The sequence below is a fragment of the Dermochelys coriacea genome, chromosome 7 (assembly GCF_009764565.3).
Source record: "Dermochelys coriacea isolate rDerCor1 chromosome 7, rDerCor1.pri.v4, whole genome shotgun sequence".
NCBI classification, from domain to species: Eukaryota; Metazoa; Chordata; order Testudines; family Dermochelyidae; genus Dermochelys; species Dermochelys coriacea.
The window spans coordinates 116,657,143-116,675,716 of record NC_050074.1 but is presented as its reverse complement, the minus strand read 5'-3'; positions in this window follow the sequence as shown (position 1 = coordinate 116,675,716).

Below are 18,574 nucleotides of genomic sequence, written 5' to 3'. Positions count from 1 at the left end.
AATGTTATGTACAGTGTGTATACATAATATTTAATAGTAATAAAAATTGAGTGTACATCAGAAAATCTGCATGTGATAAACTTCAGTTGCTGGAGTTATGCTCTAGTTCATACAGGAATTAATTCAGGGAAGTCCTATGGCCTGTTTATACAGGAGGTCAGACTAGACGATCACAGTGATCCCTTCTGGCCTCAGACTGTATGAGTTACGGAATGCAAATTGAAGGGTGGTACAGCTAACACCAAAGCATCAGTAGAGACAGGCTTGAGTCAGAAAGCTCAGAGCCAGATCTGGATTCAAGATTCCCCAAACATCAGGACTCATTCAGTTTTCCTCCATCATCCCACCCTCACTGAAAATAAAATTCTGCAGCTAAATGCATCCATTCATACATGCTGTGCAGTGTAAGGCCCGAATCACAAGCTATTGGATCTTGCCAGAACCTTAGAGGTATATAGAGTTATTTCAAGTAGGTATAAAAATAGCAGTTGGCAATGACAGGGCAAATGGGGCTGGAACTGAATTTTTTGGAACTCCATTTAGCATCTTAGGCCAAAGACAAGGGGCATCTATCTGCAATATATCCCTCATCACTGTAGTATCAGCACACCTGGGGTCTTCTAGGAGTAGAATGGTTACTGTCTATTTTGCCTTTAGTGGCCCTCCAAATGTTAGATATGAGGCTTTGCAGCTCCCCTCCAAAATAATTGATCCTCTTGCCACATATACAAAGGTTTTTATTACTAATAATTTTTATTATTATTATTTTGATTTTAATCTCACAGCAATTCTTCCCTAGCTTTCTCCCAGTCTCTAACTCTGATATGGCCTCAGCCACAGAAGCAACACTATTATATGTCATGTGGGCACACATCCGTTTGTCCGGACTTGCTTGGGATTCCTCGTTGTTGCAACACAGGCTTGAACTTTTACTGAAATTTACAAAAAGTCCCAAACTCTCAAATTCCAGGGATTTGGGATTTTAACAGAGTGCTTTTGACAATCCCTAAGAGAGATTACATAGAAAAAAGAGACCATAGCAACAGAAGCTTATTACTTGTAGAGAAAGGCTCAGTGGAACACTATGGTGCGTATAATTCAATATTATACATGAGAACTCAGGCAGCAAGAAACCCAGAAATATCAAAACTTTAAGTTCACGACGCAGAAGAACTTCTTGGGAAGAGAATGAACAAATCAGAATCAACACTTTGGTAGAGCAAAATTGTAGCTGAGTCAATAAAGCAGTTATATAAACATCACAAAGGTATCAGCAGAGGAAAAACTACTTCAGTTGTTTGTTTGTAATTGCTTTATCAGGTTGATTCTCAAAAGGTCTAAGAACCCAGCAGCTCTCATGGCCCTTCACCATTTTTGAAACCATGCCCTCTTAGTTAGGAGCCATATATTAAGGTCTATAATCCTAACTTTAGGCTCCAATGTTTGAAACTTTTGGATTCATGCCTTTTTAACTGAAATGAAAATTTATATTTCATATGTAATATGCATTCACACACACACACACACAAATTGTAGTGTCTTTTGCTTTTTATACAACTGGGCATAGTTGGGTCCCAGATAACCATTTTTGTGTATAAACATGCAAAGACTAGCTACAAACATACTGCAGCCAAAATTACTCCAGGAAGCACTGGCAGTCAGGCAAGAAAGCCTGTTATGTGATTTCCCCATCTCATTTCCGGGCCATAAAATCCAAAACATTCCTGTAAGCTACTCTGATTGAACATTTGGATACTTGTCTGTCTCAGCCTTTGGAATTTTCCCCATCACAAACTTCTTCGAATTCATTAAACTTCGAGTTCCCAGTCCTGCAGTGAACCCATGCAGGCAAACTTCTGCACCTATTCCATCTAAGGTACTTATATAGTGCGCATTACCATAGCATCTGAGCGACTCACAATCCTTAATGTATTTATCTTCACAAAAGCTCTAGGGAGGTGGGGAAAGACTATCATCTCCTTTTTACAGATGGGAAACAGACATCAGAGAGATTAAAACCCTACAGTGGCATCACTACAGCAGCACTATGATAGCACTTCAGTATAGACACTACCCACACCGACAGCAGGGATTCTCTCATCGGGTCGGTAATCCACCTCCCTGAGAAGCAGTAGCTAAATCGACGGAAGAATTCTTCCATAGACCTAGCATTGTCTACAGAGACTTAGGGGGTTGGATTTTTCACATCCCTGACCAAGGTAGTTAAACAGACCTAATTTTTTAGTGTAGACCAGGCCTAAGTGACTTGCCCAAGATCACACAGAAAGTCTGTGGCAAACCAGGGAACTGAATCTGCATTTCCTGCGAGTCCTGGGTTACTGCTGTAACCATCAGACCATCCTTCCTCTCCAGTTCAAAGTCCCCAATCAAGTAAATTGGGGCTTCACATGACTGCAGGTGCCCACTTGTGCAGAGTATGTCAAGGTGGATTCTCCAGCACTGACCATTTTTAAATCAAGAGTGGAGGTTTTTCTAAACTATATTGTTAGCAAATGCGTACAGGTTATGTTCACATATTTACAGGTACATCACATTAATAGATGTTATGCACATAGTGTATTGCCCAATCTTGCAGTCAACAGAAGTTTTTCCCTTAGATGAAGACTTTGAAGTTAGGCCCTTTTACAGTCTAAGACAGTACCTAGCCCCTGGAGGAGCAGACCTATAGTTTGTTGGCCTAGTTTTGCTAATGGCGTTATTCAAAAATACTTATACTTACATTCCGGTCTCGCTTTTCATTTAAGTAATGTAGGGGTTTGATCACAAACAAAAATACCCCCAAACAAATCCAAACCTGCCACAAAAACCTTCTGCGCATTTCATTTCTCCTCCCACAGAATGTTATAGAAGGCTCGATTGTGCCCTCTCTTAATTGCACAGGACAGTAAGGAGAAGTAAAGCCTGCCCTATTCCCCGTTTGGCCAATACGTGATTGTGATTCTTATCACAAGGGGAACAGCAGGAGCTATCACCCAATACACCCACCCTGCAAGCAAATAGGGATAGGGCAGGAGGAGAAGGCTGAGCCTGGGGCCTCTGTACAATTGTCCCCCCTTTCCCCATCTCTCATCAACCATGGGTGTAGGGTGACCAGATGTCCTGTTTTTATAGGGACAGTCCTGTTTTTTGGGACTTTTTCTTATATAGGCGCCTATTATCCCCCACACCCTGTCCCATTTTTTCACAGTTGCTATCTGATCACCCTAGCTGGGTGGAGCAGGGGAGGAACCTGGGTCTGGGTCTGGGAAGACTGGGTCTGCTGTACACTGCCTCTTGCTCAGGGAAGATTGAGTTTTTCTGGGCTAGGTTGTAACTTTACAATCTCTACTTTGGGGAAGTATTTTTTTGAAATCATACTGTTTAGTCTTCTCACAATTCTACCCAGAAAAAATTCTGACATATAAAAGCCAGCGATCTGTCATAAACAAGGGAGTGCTTCTCAAATTTATGCACAGCAAACTCTCCAGATATAAAAGCAGCATTATTTCCAAGGTCACAGGGGAACATTGCCCACTTAATTCATCAGAATAAAATGTATGAGTCCAGTGAACTGAGTGATGGCCGGTAGAATCCAGTGTAGTTCATCATAGAGTGGCATTAGCAGAATACATAATCATCAATGACTATGTTTCATTTTTGTCAACCAATTACTTCTGATAAAATTCCCTTAGATTCCTTGCTTAATGCATTGATGGAAGGCTTAAATGGTGGAAGTGAGCTAAGCAACACCCAGCTGCTGGGAGACAAAAAAACGAAACTGCAAAATCCCTCCCAAAGTAATTGTGTTTCCGCATTTTTTGTTTGTTTGTTTCATTTAGTGAAATCCTCTCTATTTTAGACAGCAGAAAAATAGTTGTGTCTAATGCATTGTAATTTGTTAGGGAGAGTATCAATGGACAACCTGTTATCCTTTTTGTGGTAGAATATTGCCTGCAGGTGGTTAAAGCTAAATACCATGGATGGCATTTTCAAAAGCATTCAGCCTGACTCTGCTCCCGCTGAAGTTGAGAGTAAAATTCCCATTGATTTTAAAATAAAACAAATGCACAAAAGCATTTACTTGTACTTGTATCTTCCTTAATAGGAGAATAAACATTATTTGTTGGTTGTCTTCACCAGCTGTAAAGATGTGTAGTTTCTCCCCTCTCCAAGGAGAACATTACACTAGGGTCTCATATGCCCAAGCCCCAAGCTCTCCAGTTACCCTTACATCAGGGTTATAGAGGAGAGTGAAAGATACAGAAATAATTAAGACACTTTTGAACAACCTTTTATAATGAAGATAGTTAGGCCCTGCCTATATTAAGGATATTCACAGTGGTATGTAGTTATACCAGGGCAGACTACCTTCATGAAGTCAGAGCCTTAGTATGCATGCCCATAAACTGGGATGGGTATTGAAAATCTAATGCAGAACTCCCATACACACGAATGAAACCATTCATTTCAAAGGGAGCCTCATGTCTTTAACAGGAATTCCTTCCAACTCCATTCTCCTACCTACTGCTGCCATTGCCTTGAACCCATATCTCCGTATCATTGCTCAGAGAAGAGAGTGCTATACAGGACATTAATGGGTACAGATTTACTAATGGTGTTATTAGTAAACTCTGATGCCCAATCTGTTTCATGTCTCTTGCTCTTTTCCTTGCACCGAGAACAATTTAAGTTCTTTAATGTTTTTATTTTCTTCCTGGGTGGCTTTTGTTCCTCCCTTTTTCAGTCTCTACCCACATCCTTCAATTTCCTTTCCTTCTACATCCCTTTGGTCACTCCACACCCTCATAAAGAAAAGTATTTTTCCCTCTGTAAAGATTCCTATCTCACCTTTTCCCCTCCCTCCCCCCCTGCTTCCATCCTTTCTTCTGATGATCAGAGCTGTATTTTCTCATGTTGTTCCAGAATAATTCACTTCACTCCTCCATCAAGGTCTCTTTCTTGTGGCTATAAGCCATTTAGACCTCCAGGGTAACATTTAGATCAGGAAAATGCTGCGCTTGCACTTTGATCATCCATTCCACCTCCACTGAAATTCAAACATATTACAGTTTCAAGAAGCTGAAAGCTTCCAGTGCAATTGCCTTTGGCAAAAAGTGAGTTTTTCTGCCTCCTAATGAAAATAGTGAAGTTTTAATGGACCTGGTTTTACTGTGAGACAGTGCCATTTAAAAAAAAAAGGAGGGGGGAACATAATGGAGAACAACGTGGTTTGTTTCTGGGCAGCAGTTTTAAGAACTGAATGTGGGTGTTTCATGTTCAGTGAGCATACCCCCAAACAATGTGCATGCTATTTTCACTGCATTTCCATACATCACTGCATATTTCTAATGGTCTCTTCAAGAGCAAAATATGTATGGAGTTTTAAAGAAAAACACTAAGTGAATTTCATGACTTGTTATGGAAGATTCTCCACTGGCAGGCCCAGAATCTTCAGGTCATTAGATTGAATTCTGATCTCACACATCATTTTCTCTGTGAAACTATGCAGAGAGATGCAGCTGTTACCAACGGAGCCAGCAAATACTAAAGGCGAAAAAAGAGCCACAAAATTCACTAATTTTTAATTAAATTTGTTTCAGCCATGCTCTTCCTTCCATCACGTTCTCTTTCTAGAGACATTTGCATAATCAAGATCTACTGATACAAATGTTTGGAGAGAGAATTGTACATGTCAGCATTTATACCAGATGAGCTTGAAATATCAATACTACCTGACTTCTGACCATTCACAGCTAACCAACACAGCCGACGCAGCATTTGGTATATGGACAGAGAGGTGTTTTCAGTCTAGCGACAGAGTTAAAGTTAAACTACTTTTAATACTTTAATACTTAGAATACTTTTAAATATTGGATTAATTGAAAAAACTGTGATCCAGTTGTAGAAATTTCATGAACAGAACAAAAGATGCTAGATTTGTGAGCTGAGTTATTCTTTGCAAGCTATTTGTTTAGCTTTACCCTTATGGAGAATTCATACAGAATTTAATACAATGGGGATCTATAAAATCATTCTAAAACCTCATATAGTTTAATAGAGAATGGATTCCTTTTTGTAGATTTCTTGAAACAGTCTATATAATTCAATATCAAAAAATTAAAATTTTCTATTCTATAAGATTAAAAACAAACAAACAAAAAACAAACTTTAAAGCTCCTAAAGATTTTTCTGTAAGGATTACTTAGGAACAGAGAATGAGGTACAGTGTTTTCTTTAATCTGATGATCATTTTTTAAAAAACACATTTTATCCTGCAAGTGTAACCATACAGCAATGGGGAGGTGTGACTGCAGGATTGGGTCCAAACTTTGTGGCTCTGATGTATCTATGTTAGTTAGATTCTGATACACCATGTGGCTATCTTCAATATAAACCTTCTTCATTTCCCCTTCTGTCCTAGGTTGCTTAAGTTATGTCTACACTGCAGTGGGGAGGTGTGATTTCAGCATGGATAGGCATATGTGAATTAGCTTTGATTAAGCTAGCTCACTAAAAACAGCAGTGAAGCCAGAACAGCATAAGCAACAGCACATACTAGCTGCCTGAATACAAGCCCAGATGGGAATCTGGATACGTACTCAGGCAGCTGGCTTGTATCACCACAGCTTCTCTACTATTTATAGTGAGCTAGCTTAACCTAGATCCAAATCTATCCTCTGGTTGGGGATATACAGGTCTGGGACTTTGATAAGGGCAGTGCTCTACTGAATGCTGAGTGTAAAGATTCTAAAACACAAAGACCTGATGATGACTAAAAATCTCTTCTTTCAATAGGTTTAAATCTTTCGTGCTTGTTTAAAGAGGGTTTCACACTTTGCACCAATATCATTAAAAGTACATTTTCCCACTTCACAGCCATTTCAGAGCCATTGTGCAGCATCTGTAGGAATGAGGAGGTTTTGGAACCAACTGATAAACTAAACAGTAATAAGTCACCAGGACCAGATGATATTCATCCAAGAGTTCTGAAGAAACTCAGATATGAAATTGCAGCACTACTAACTATGGCACGTAACCTTCCCCTCTGTACAAGATGACTAGAGAATAGCTAATGTAATGCTGATTTTTATAAAAGACTGCAGAGATGATTCTGACAATCACAGGCCGGTAAGACCAACTTCAGTGCCAGGCAAACTGGTTTAAACTATAATAAAGAAAAGAATTGTCAGACACATAGATGAACATGATCTTTTGGGGAAGAGTCAACACGTCTTTTGTAAGGGAAATCATGCCTCATCAATCTATTAGAATTCTTTGAGGGAGTGAACAAGAATGTGAACAAAGGTGATGCAGTTGGTACAGTGTATCTGGACGTTCAGAAAGCCTTTTACAAGGTCCTGCTTTGTTCTTAAGCAAAGTAAGCAGTCATGGGATAACAGGGAAGGTCCTCTCATGAATCAGTAATTGGTTAAAAGACAAGAAACAAAGGTTAGGAATAAATCATCATCATGGAGAGAGGTCCCCCAAGACTCTGTACTGTGACCTGTGCTGTTCAATATATTCATAAGTGAGCTGGAAAAGGGGGGTAAACAGTAAGGTGGCAAAATTTGCAGCTGATACAAAATTATTTGAGTAATTTTACAGAGTTACAATGGGATTTCACTAAACTGGGTGACTGGGCAACAAAATGGCAGATGAGATTCCAGGTTGTTATACGCAAAGTAATGCAAATTAGAAAACATAATCCCAACTATACAAAATGGTGATGTCTAAATTAGCTGTTAGCACTCAAGAAAGAGATCTTGGAGTCATCATGGATAGTTCTCTGAAAACATCTGCTCAGTGTGCAGCAGCAGTTAAAAAAAGCTAACAATGTTAGGAAACATTAGGAAAGGGATAGATAAGACGACAGAAATTATGATAATGCTACTTATAAATCCATGATACGCCCACACCTTGAATACTGTGTGCAATTTGATTGTCCCATTTCACAAAAAGATATATTAGAACTGAAAAAAAGGACAGAGAAAGGCAACAAAGATGATTAGATGACCAGTTTCCATATGAGGAGAGATTAAAAAGACTGATTGTTCATCTTTGAAAAGACAACTAAGGGGGATATGATGGAGGTCTATAAAATCATGAGTGGTATGGAGAAAGCGAATAGGAAAATGTTATTTACCCCTTAATACAAAAACCAGGCATCACCAAGTGAAATGAATAGACCAAGCTTTAAAACAAACAAAAGGAAGAAGTACACACACACACACACACAGAGTCAACCTGTGGAATTCATTGTCAGGGGATGTTATGAAGACCAAAAGTATAACTGGGTTTAAAAAAGAACTAGGTAAATTGATGGCATATAGGTCCATCAGTGGCTATTAGCTAAGATGATCAAGATGCAACCCCATGCCCTCGGTATTGCTAAACCTCTGACAGCCAGAGGCTTGGACTAGACAACAGGAGGGTGGATCACTTGCTAATTACCCTGTTCTGTTAATTCCATCTGGAGCACCTGGCACTGGCCACTGTCAGAAGACAGGATACTGGGCTAGATGGACCATTGATCTGACCAATTATGGTAATTTTAAAGTCCTTTTTACCAGTGACTTCTTAATCAGACTGTAGAATCATTCCAAATGCAGTTCACTGAATATAAAGGTAGTGATTAGGGGCCTCAAGTGAAACAGTTTTTTCCTCAATTTGTTTACTTCTCCAGTTTCACTGTTAAATCAAGGGAAGTAATGAAAATGCTTTGTGAGCCCACACCAAACACTCATAGGAGGCTGTTATCCTGTGCAAAAGCTTCATGGCTTTCAGACGAGGTAACTTCTGCTAAAAAAGATACTAGGATTTATCTGTGTTAGTCTCGTTCACTTTTGGCTACTACACACGACTTTTGGCAGCGTGTCGTTTGTGTAGCTACACACTGCAGTCAAAAGCACACCATGTCCACACTGCAGTGCATAGCTACACATAATCGGTGAGAGGGGAGGCAATAAGGAAAGGCTTCAGCTGCTCCCTGCTGCCGGAGCCTTTTATTGTGGTGAGGTGGGGCTCCAGTAGAGGGGAGCTGCCGGAGCCTTTCCCCACAGCCAGAGCTTTTCCCTCTGATGGGGAAGGGCTCCAGGACCAAGGACATGGCAGCCTTCCCCCACTGCTGGAGTCTTTTCCTAAGGACTTTTCCGAAGCAGTGAAAGATAGCAGGACACTACATTGCTAAAAATAATAGATGGGAGGCAGACTTGGTCCAGCAGACAGCTCCAGGTACAGACAACCCCAGGTACATACCTGTACTCCAGATACAGACAACTCCAGGTACATACCCACACCCTTCAAGTGTAACTTTACCCTGCTGTGTTAATGCATGCCTCACCATCTAAACTGCTGTTTATACCCTTGCTAGGGAGGGTTATGTGTGTATGTATACTACACACCCCCAAATAAATCCTGCAGTGTAAACACACCCTTAGTGAGAGCTTCGGAGAAGGATCTCCAGGTTTGGCATTAATTTTTTTCCTATGAAATGCTTCCAGACTTTTGTAACTAAACTCCAGCATCTATAGATTTTCTTAAGGAAAATAAGATCTCCCACCATGGGTTAGGTTAGTCCATCTAGTCCAGCATACTGCCTCTTGGTAGCCAGTTCCTCGTGTTTTTATGATTTTTGAATGACTGGGATTGGAAATACTGTTATTACATCAGTCACATAGTATTGTTTTTGATTCCTGATTGGAGGATATGTAATGAACGTAATGGAGATTGCAAAAGTTGCAATCTGAAGTTCACTTTGGATAAATATTGAAGCTTAACACACACTTTTCACATACATTAGATGCATACTAGTATGAATCAATAAAACTCAAATATTTGTGGAAAGTGTGTGTGAAAGGACAATAGAGAGTCAAATCACAACTCAGATTAAAAGGAGAATAATCACTGAATTGTTTTGTCCACCTCTAAATCTTGGGGTGCAGACTTCAGTTTGCAATAAACATAATATTTCTGTAAATGTATTTCTCTAAGCATCATATCAAAACAAGACATTTAGAATAAGCAAATTGATAGGACACCCTGGTCCACATAGGGTGGCCAATTTTGGTTGCACATATTCCTGCAGTTTTCATCACATGACAATCTTTAATGAAAGATTCATCTTTAATTCCTGGAGACTCCAGGACAATCCTGGAGGGTCCATAGTGGGTCCCAGTCTTTACAGGAGGATTGGAAAGACTTGGCCTGGAGAGGCCCCATAAAATTGTGTGTTTGTTCCGAACTGAATCTCTGATGAATCTCTGAAAGAAACCCCCAGGGTGGGGCGATGCCTGGTAAATTTATTAGCAAGCGGGGAGGTTCTTTTATTGTTCTTAATATGTTCTCTCTAATGTTTGTTTGTTAATAATAATGTAGGCTTGCTTAGAATGGACTGTGTGGTAATATATCTGTAGCAATTAATCTGTTCTCCCTCTCTGAAGAGAAAGCAAGCAGATCTGGTTAGCCAGATTATCTGTGCTGGGAATTACACAGTGAAGGCGGGGAACTGGCCAGCCTGGAAATACCCTGGGCAGATGAGACACACACAGAGAGAGATGACTTCATGCATGAGAGGAGCTGGAAGCCTGAGGGCTGAGTGGCCTTGCTGAGCCACTGAGGGGAAATACAGGTGCTGCTGCCCTGAACTGTGACAAGGAGCAAAATGAAAAGATGTAATAGCAATGATAATCTTTCCTACCTTTAATGTGGCTGTGTCTAAGGGCCCAATTTTGTAAAGTACTAAATGCCCATGAAACCCGTGCCCTGAATCAGGGTTGAAGTTACATAGCACCTTGTGCGGATTGCTCAGCACATGACGGGATGGGTCCAATGTACCAGTTGCTGAGTTCAAGTTTTCATTCGCAGTTCAGCAGGAGTAAGGTTGTCGTGATCTGGCCCAGCTCGCTTTACTTAAACAGATACAGGACAGTCATTAAGAGAAGCTCCCATTGGCTTCAATAGGAATTATTCCTAAACAGGAATGCAGGACCGGGTTCCAAACTCAAACAAGGCTGCCAGCTGCATTATCCCAACTCATTGCATTAAAGTTTAGGTCACCATCAAATATTGTTACTACCGTACATTATCCATCCTTGAATACCGATATCAGGAGCATCAGCTGGTGCAGAGGATAAATATGAAACTATGAACTTCTCTTTATCCATAAGTAAAAATGTACCTCTGATTTCATTCACATGAAATTGCGTTGGGGGTGGATTACCAATAAATATCCTACCATAAAGGGGAGAACAACAGATTCTGAAAAGTAAATGGAAGGCTGTCATCTTCTACATCATCCCTCCAAAGGTCAACATTGAGCTACTGCTCTATAGTTCTCTATTAGCAAGTTGCTAATGGAAAATTGTAGGTCCTCTATTTCGTTGACCACCTAATGAACCTGATCTAGTTTCAATTAACAGCCTACATTTCTATGCAATTTTATCACACAACCTTGCATGTCAAGTACTACTCCCCTCATTCCCCGTGTGCTTAAAAAACAGGCCAATACAACCTTAGGGAAACAGGTAAATGCTACAAAAACACAATACTCTATTTTTTGAAATAATAAGCTCATTTACATAAATATCCTCTTATCATATTGGCTCAACCTGACTAAAACAAAATTGGCATGTAAGTGGCACTATCATAATTGACAAGTAAGTAAAGTAAGCTGGATTAGTTATCAAAGTCTTATATCCTAGCATGCAGGGAAAAGCTTCACTGTACTCACGGAACAAAAGATCAGTGTGAGATAATAAGTTGAGGAATTTCACAGAAATTTAACAAAAAATAATAGTTCTCCAGGGAACTTCTGCAATTTTCAGCTTTAAAGTATCTGGTAATTAGAAATGTATCAAAACTGAAATTAGACTGGTCTAGTCATTGGAGGAACGGAACCTGTCTCCAAGAATATTAATGCAGAGACAGGCTCTGTAATGCTAGCTCAGTGACGTTAGACTCCTTCATGTTAGCCTCACTGTCATGTAAAACTAGGTTCATCTTAATTTGCTGGAATAGATTATTGCTTGACATTGAAGGGAAACAGGCTTTGGCATTTAATAAAAATTAATGAACTGTTTCCCCCAGAATATAAGCAGCGTACATTTTGTGTCTGATTTCTAATTCCAGTTTTCATCCAAAGAATTCAGATATCATTACAACAAAATAAAATAAAGTGAATTGAGATAAGGAAATTTCACGATCAGATCCACTGCTAGAAGGAAATGGTTTCAAAGATCATCCCAAATGAATGTGTACATTTCTACGAGGGTTTCTTCTTAAATTATTAAGATTTTATGAAGATTAAATTTATAGACAAACACCACATACACTGGGCTCGGTTCTCACATGGATTGGGAAGAGTAGGGGGAAAGGGAAGGAAATGTGACTAATAATTGTATACCACCTTTCAGCGAATCCCCTAACCCCAGGGTTCAGCAGGCCAGGGGCTGCTTGGGTCTCCTATGTAACTTAGAGACACTTTAACGCAGCTCCAAGTTGTGCCAGCTTGGAACAGTTGCCTAGGGGTCATTACTTTAGCTGGAAGCCCTAGAAGTCACTGAATCCTCCTGCTCTCACATGCTCTGTATGCCAGAGGGCCAGTGGGACCACACAGCCAAATAAGCCACCTCTATACTAGTCAAACTTCTCTCCTGCTAGGTGAATCTGCTGGCTGCTAAGGGCATGTCTACACTGCCTCTGGGAGTGAGTCTCCCAGCTGAGTCCACAGACTTGTGTTAACCAGGCTCACACTAGCACTCTAAAAATAGCTGTGTGGATGTTGCTTGGGTCTTTGCAGCTTGGCCTCAGGATCTCAAGTCCACCTCTTCCCCTCCACTCTTCAGAGCCTGAGTTCCAGCTTCAGCCCAAGCTTCAGTATCTAAACAGCTACTTTTAGACCGTTTGCACAAATCTGTGGACCCGGCTAACGGACTTGCTCCCAGATGGGGTGTAGACATCCCCAAAGGACAGCTTTAAGGACCCAGTTCAGCAAAGCACTTAAACATGTATGTAATCTTGGTGGTGCTGAGGGGTGCTGGAACAATTTTTATAGTGGGGGCACTGAAAGCCATTGAACAAACCTGTAAATCCTGTATATGATAGAAACCACTTCAAGCCAATGGTGCTGCCACATCCCCAGCAGCACTAGTTCCAGCACCTATGGTGGTGCTTAACCACTAGAGCAATACAAAATGGAATTAGTATGGCCCAAGATCTGGTCTATTCTATTAAAAGAAACAAAGATTAGATTTTACTGATGTGTGAACAGTGTATAATACAGCGTTCCAGCTGCATAATTTTTACTGACATCTCATAAAGTGGAGATTCAGACTTCAGGGCACTGATAGAAAGGCATATCACTCCAGAATAAGGAGGTTCTTCTTCTATATACATTTTGGGACCAGCCATGGCACAGAACAGCTTTGGGATTGGGGAACATTTGTGTTCCAATTTCCCAATTCCAATTCACCAAGAGCTCCTGGCTGGCAACTGGTGATCTGGCTTATTAATAAACCACACTTGGTTTATTGTCCATGCAAGAGCTGTCAATTTTCATTGCAGGTGATGTTGATCTGTGACAATATTCTATTGCAATTATTATTTATATAGCACTGTAAAAATTCTCACCCCTCATACAAGATTAACTGTGCTAAAAAAGAAAAAGAAAGAAAGAAAAGTCCCTTCCTGAATGGAACTTAAGTGATAATGTCTTGATTTCTATCATGACAAATCATTGTTGCAGAGTTATTCATTTCTCTGAAAGATGTAGAACAATAATTGTGATTCATACCTTTACCAAGCTGCTTTGGCAAATCAGAAAACAGCTTATCCATAAAAGTACATGCTTTCAAAATTATTACCAACAAATTGATTTCTGGTAGATGTAAGTTTATGAAGAAAAAGGTTAGTCATGCAGCAACCTGACTGACTATACTGGGGTTAATTGCAAACAAGGTGCCAAGACTATCACAATGGGATAAATAACCTATGTTAGCGGAAGTGTTCTCCAGAATAAAGCAGCTTTCTGGTAGCCCTGCAGTTAAGAGGTTGGTCAGCGAAGACGTTGCTAGGTTCCCTCTCTGCTTTCCCCCAATTCACACCAGTCTGATAAACGAATCATTGGTTCATCATGAGCCTAATCCAAAGCCCATCAAAGCAAATGGAAAAAGACTCACATGGAATTCAGCAGGCTTTGTATCAAGCCCTGTACTGCCAAAAATTAATCCCATCGATTCCACTCCATTTTCATTGGAAGATATTTTAAGTGTCAACTGAGATTAATAAAAATAGAGATGGGCTTTGATAAAAGCCTGAACCAAATCTTGTACTGAGCACACTAATTCGCTATATAGTGCTGGTGAGGTGCTACAGCTATTGTCTTCCATTCCACAGTGGCTGCCTTGATACCTGTAAGTCTGATGAATTTTGCCTGCATATCAGCAGGAGCCATTCATGCCAATCAAAGCCTGGGTGTAGGGCCCTTTGGAAAGATTTTGAACATGAACTCTGAATTCTCTGGACGAGGAAGGTTACATCATTAACATTATTTTACAGCAGTTTTGTCTAATTTAATTCTCTGCCCTTCCCCCTCCCCCCCATATTCTTAATGTCTAGGTGCTGCCTTTGCTTCCCAGAAAATTGTGGATTTTTAATGTACTCCACTTCCATTTTAAGATTGTTCTGTCCTTTTCATTTCTTTTCTCCCTTTATATTGCCATCAATTATTTCAGCTTTATATTACCTTAAAATCATTTGTCTGTGCTCTTTTCTCCTCCTCTATTTTTCCTCTCTATGCCTCCTCCAATTTTCATGTCTCATTTTTTCTGAAATACTTCCATGTAACAGGGAGGGAGGCTTGCCCTTTGGGACTGAAGGGTTTACATCTAGCCAATCCTCATTACAAAGGAGCCAGTCCTGACTTGGCTGAGGTTGTTCCACTATAAGAACAGCAAGAAGAAGAAGTAAGTTGCAGAGAAAGAGAGAGAAAGAAAGAAAGGTTGCAGTGAAGAGGGCCTGTGAGAGCTGCTGAGACTGTGAGGGGTAGAAGGCCTGAGAGTAAGCTGTGGAAGAGAGAACCGTGAGGACAGAACTCGACACACAGGGTAATTGTTATGTTGCTTTTGATTTTAGTTTGCTGTATTTGGAAAACTAAATTAGAATAGAAGCCTGGCCAGAAAGGCCTGTGTGACTGTTGGTTTCTTTGGTGTGAATGTAATGGGAGAGCCCCGAACACTCTCAAGAGGGGAGGAATTATTAGAACGTCACCTCACAGCAGAGGTGCTGGAACAATTTGTACAGGGGGGGTGCTGAGAGCCACTGAACCAAACTTAAAACACTGTATATGATGGAAACCCCTTTAAGGCAGGGGGTATGAAAGCACCCCCAGCACCCGTAGTTCCAGCACCTATGCCTCAGAGGCACCCTTGGCCATTAGGGGGTACATGGAAGGCAACTGACCCTACTACACTCCACATTCCAAATCCTAACCTGTGCAAATTAGATTGCTGAACTGCACAATGGGCTTTGTCAGGCATCAACACTGCAGCACTGGCAGCAGTGCTGAGACTAATGAAAGAGCTGCATGTGTAGGGAGGCTATAAGGTCAAGAATTTTCCTCCTGTGGGAAAACAGGAATAACAAATACAGCTCCAGAACACCTTAGAGTAATGACCAGGTTAGGATGTTTGTAACAGACAGTTTTATATACATGGCTTTCCCCACTTTTAACTATCACATTCAGACACAGATAACAAACTATTGAACATGCCAGTATTTTTTTTCTTCTACCCAGTATGTTGTTCCCTTTGTGCAGCTCCTCTTCATTGTTACATTAGACTGTTCGGAGTATATGGCATGTAAGCCCAGACTGAGAACCAATGAATCTATGCTGTATTCCTCAGATTTCTTTGTGAACTAAGAAGTTGATGCTTATGGTAGGATTTTCAAAAGAAGCCTAAGGAAAGTAGGTCCCCACAACTCAACTACCGTAGTTTTCTTTTCGTGTTCCAGTTTCCCATCTGTAAAATTGTGGTTAACAACATTCACAGGGGTGCCAAGAGGTTATATTGATTAATGGATCTGAAATACTCTGATACTATAGGCCACAGAAAAGCTTACATGTTAAATAAAAATGTTTATCTTTCAATTTAAAATTTTTCAGATTAGGCATGCCTAGATGAACAGGGTGTCCTCCTTTTTTAGCCTATTGCATGCAATGGTCTCTGCATTGTTTTGTAAATATTTGGAATCTTGGAGGCACTATAAGAATATAAGAACGGCCATACTGGGTCAGACCAAAGGTCCATCTATCCCAGTATCCTGTCTTCTGTCAGTGTCCAATGCCAGGTGCCCCAGAGGGAATGAACAGAATAGGTAATCATCAAGTGATCCATTTGTTGTTGCTCATTCCCGGCTTCTGGCAAACAGAGGCTGGGGACACCATCCATGTCCATCCTGGCTAATAGCCATTGATGGACCTATCCTACATGAATTTATCTAGTCCTTTTTTTAACCTTGTTATAGTCTTGGTCTTCACAACTTCCTCTGGCAAGGAGTTCCACAAGTTGAATGTGCGTGTGAAAAAGTACTTCCTTTTGTTTGTTTTAAACCTGCTGCCTATTAATTTCATTTGGTGACCCCCTAGCTCTTGTATTATGAGAAGGAGTAAATAACACTTCCTTACTTACTTTCTCCACACCAGTCATGATTTTATAGACCTCAATCATATCCCACCTTAGTTGTCTCTTTTCCAAGCTGAAAAGTCCCAGTCTAATTAATCTCTCCTCATATGGTAGCTATTCCATACCCCTAATCATTTTTGTTGCCCTTTTCTGAACCTTTTCCAATTCCAATATATCGTTTTTGAGATGGGGCAACCACATCTGCATACAGTATTCAAGATGTGCATGTACCATGGATTTATACAAAGGCAATATGATATTTTCTGTCTTATTATCTATCCCTTTCTTAATGATTCCCAACATTCTGTTCACTTTTTTGACTGCCACTGCACATTGAGTGAATATTTTCAGAGAACTATCCACAATGACTCCAAGATCTCTTTCTTGAGTGGTAAAAGCTAATTTAGACCCCATCATTTTATATGTATAGTTGGGATTATGTTTTCCAATGTGCATTATTTTGCATTTAACAACACTGAATTTCATCTGCCATTTTGTTGCCCAGTCACCCAGTTTTGAGAGATCCTTTTGTAGCTCTTCACAATCTGCCTGGGACTTACCTATCTTGAGTAGTTTTGGATCATATGCAAATTTTGCCACTTCACTATTTATCCTTTACAGATCATTTATGAATATGTTGAACAGGACTGGGCCCAGTACAGACCCATGGGGGATACCACTATTTACCTCTCTCCATTCTTAGAACTGACCATTTATTCTTATCCCTTGTTTCCTATTTTTTAACCAGTTACCAATCCATGAGAGGACCTTCCCTCTTATCCCATGACTATTCAAGTACTGTAATTGTTTCACTTGCAAAAATTGACTCTTGGTTCAGAATCTTTGCTCTGATGAAAGAAGCACTGCGCCTAAATGCCACAGGAAGATGCATATCATAGCACATCTATCCACTAGCCTGTGTTAGGACATTGAAGTGACATGGTCTGAAAGTTGTTTATACCAAGGTCCCTGGTAGTACAAAGGAGTCTTAAGTGGTCTTTAAGGGGCCTTTGTGTAAATGAGGCAGGCCCATATGAGTTTGGTTACGCTGCTGGTGGCAGATGATCTTTTCCTGCAGTCGCCCTTGACTGACTCAATAATCATCAAGGTGATGAGAGATTCCCAGGAGATTTATGACTCACTAGGCTACAAAAATCCAGCTAGTTATTCATTTCAAGTAACTGCCCTACATCAGGGTAATTACTGCTGTTGTAAGTGAAATATATGAATATTAAAAATAAAATTGCTGCACAGTTAGTACAATTTCGATTCTGATCTCCTACTCTGGTGGAAATGGTTACATTTTCCAGAAACAACTTTCCAAAATTGAATGAAAACAATGATAAATGCTCTGCATGCAAGAAGCCTTGAGCTCCATTTAAATTCTGGAGTGACATCTAGAATTGCATGTTCATGTTTCTTTGTACTTATTTTTAACTTCCTCTTTTTCTTTGTAATATACTTAAATCAACAGAAAAAAGTATATTGATCCACCCTCTCCCCATCTCTCTTCAGTTTTAAGCACACAGATTTTGTACCATTTGTCACTGGTGCCAGCATTGCCATGAACTTTTCATCAGTTGGGCACATCTAGAGAATTAAACCCAAAGCTGGGTAATGAGCAAAACAGCTTGGACAAACTGTTCAGTTGCCATATAATTATTTGATTCATGGTATCTTCCAGCTTTAATTTTCCTGTCCATTTATATTCCTCCTGAGTCGATTATCACTTCATTCTGTGCATTCATTCTTTACTGCAAGTGCCACTGTAGAGTGACAGTTAGATTGTCTAGTAAACTGAGATAGTTAGAGGCGCAAAGCAAACAAAGTATTGGCTGCATCTGGAAAACTCCACTCTACTTCCTGTTAAAGTCATGGCCTGAGGCAGAACAAGG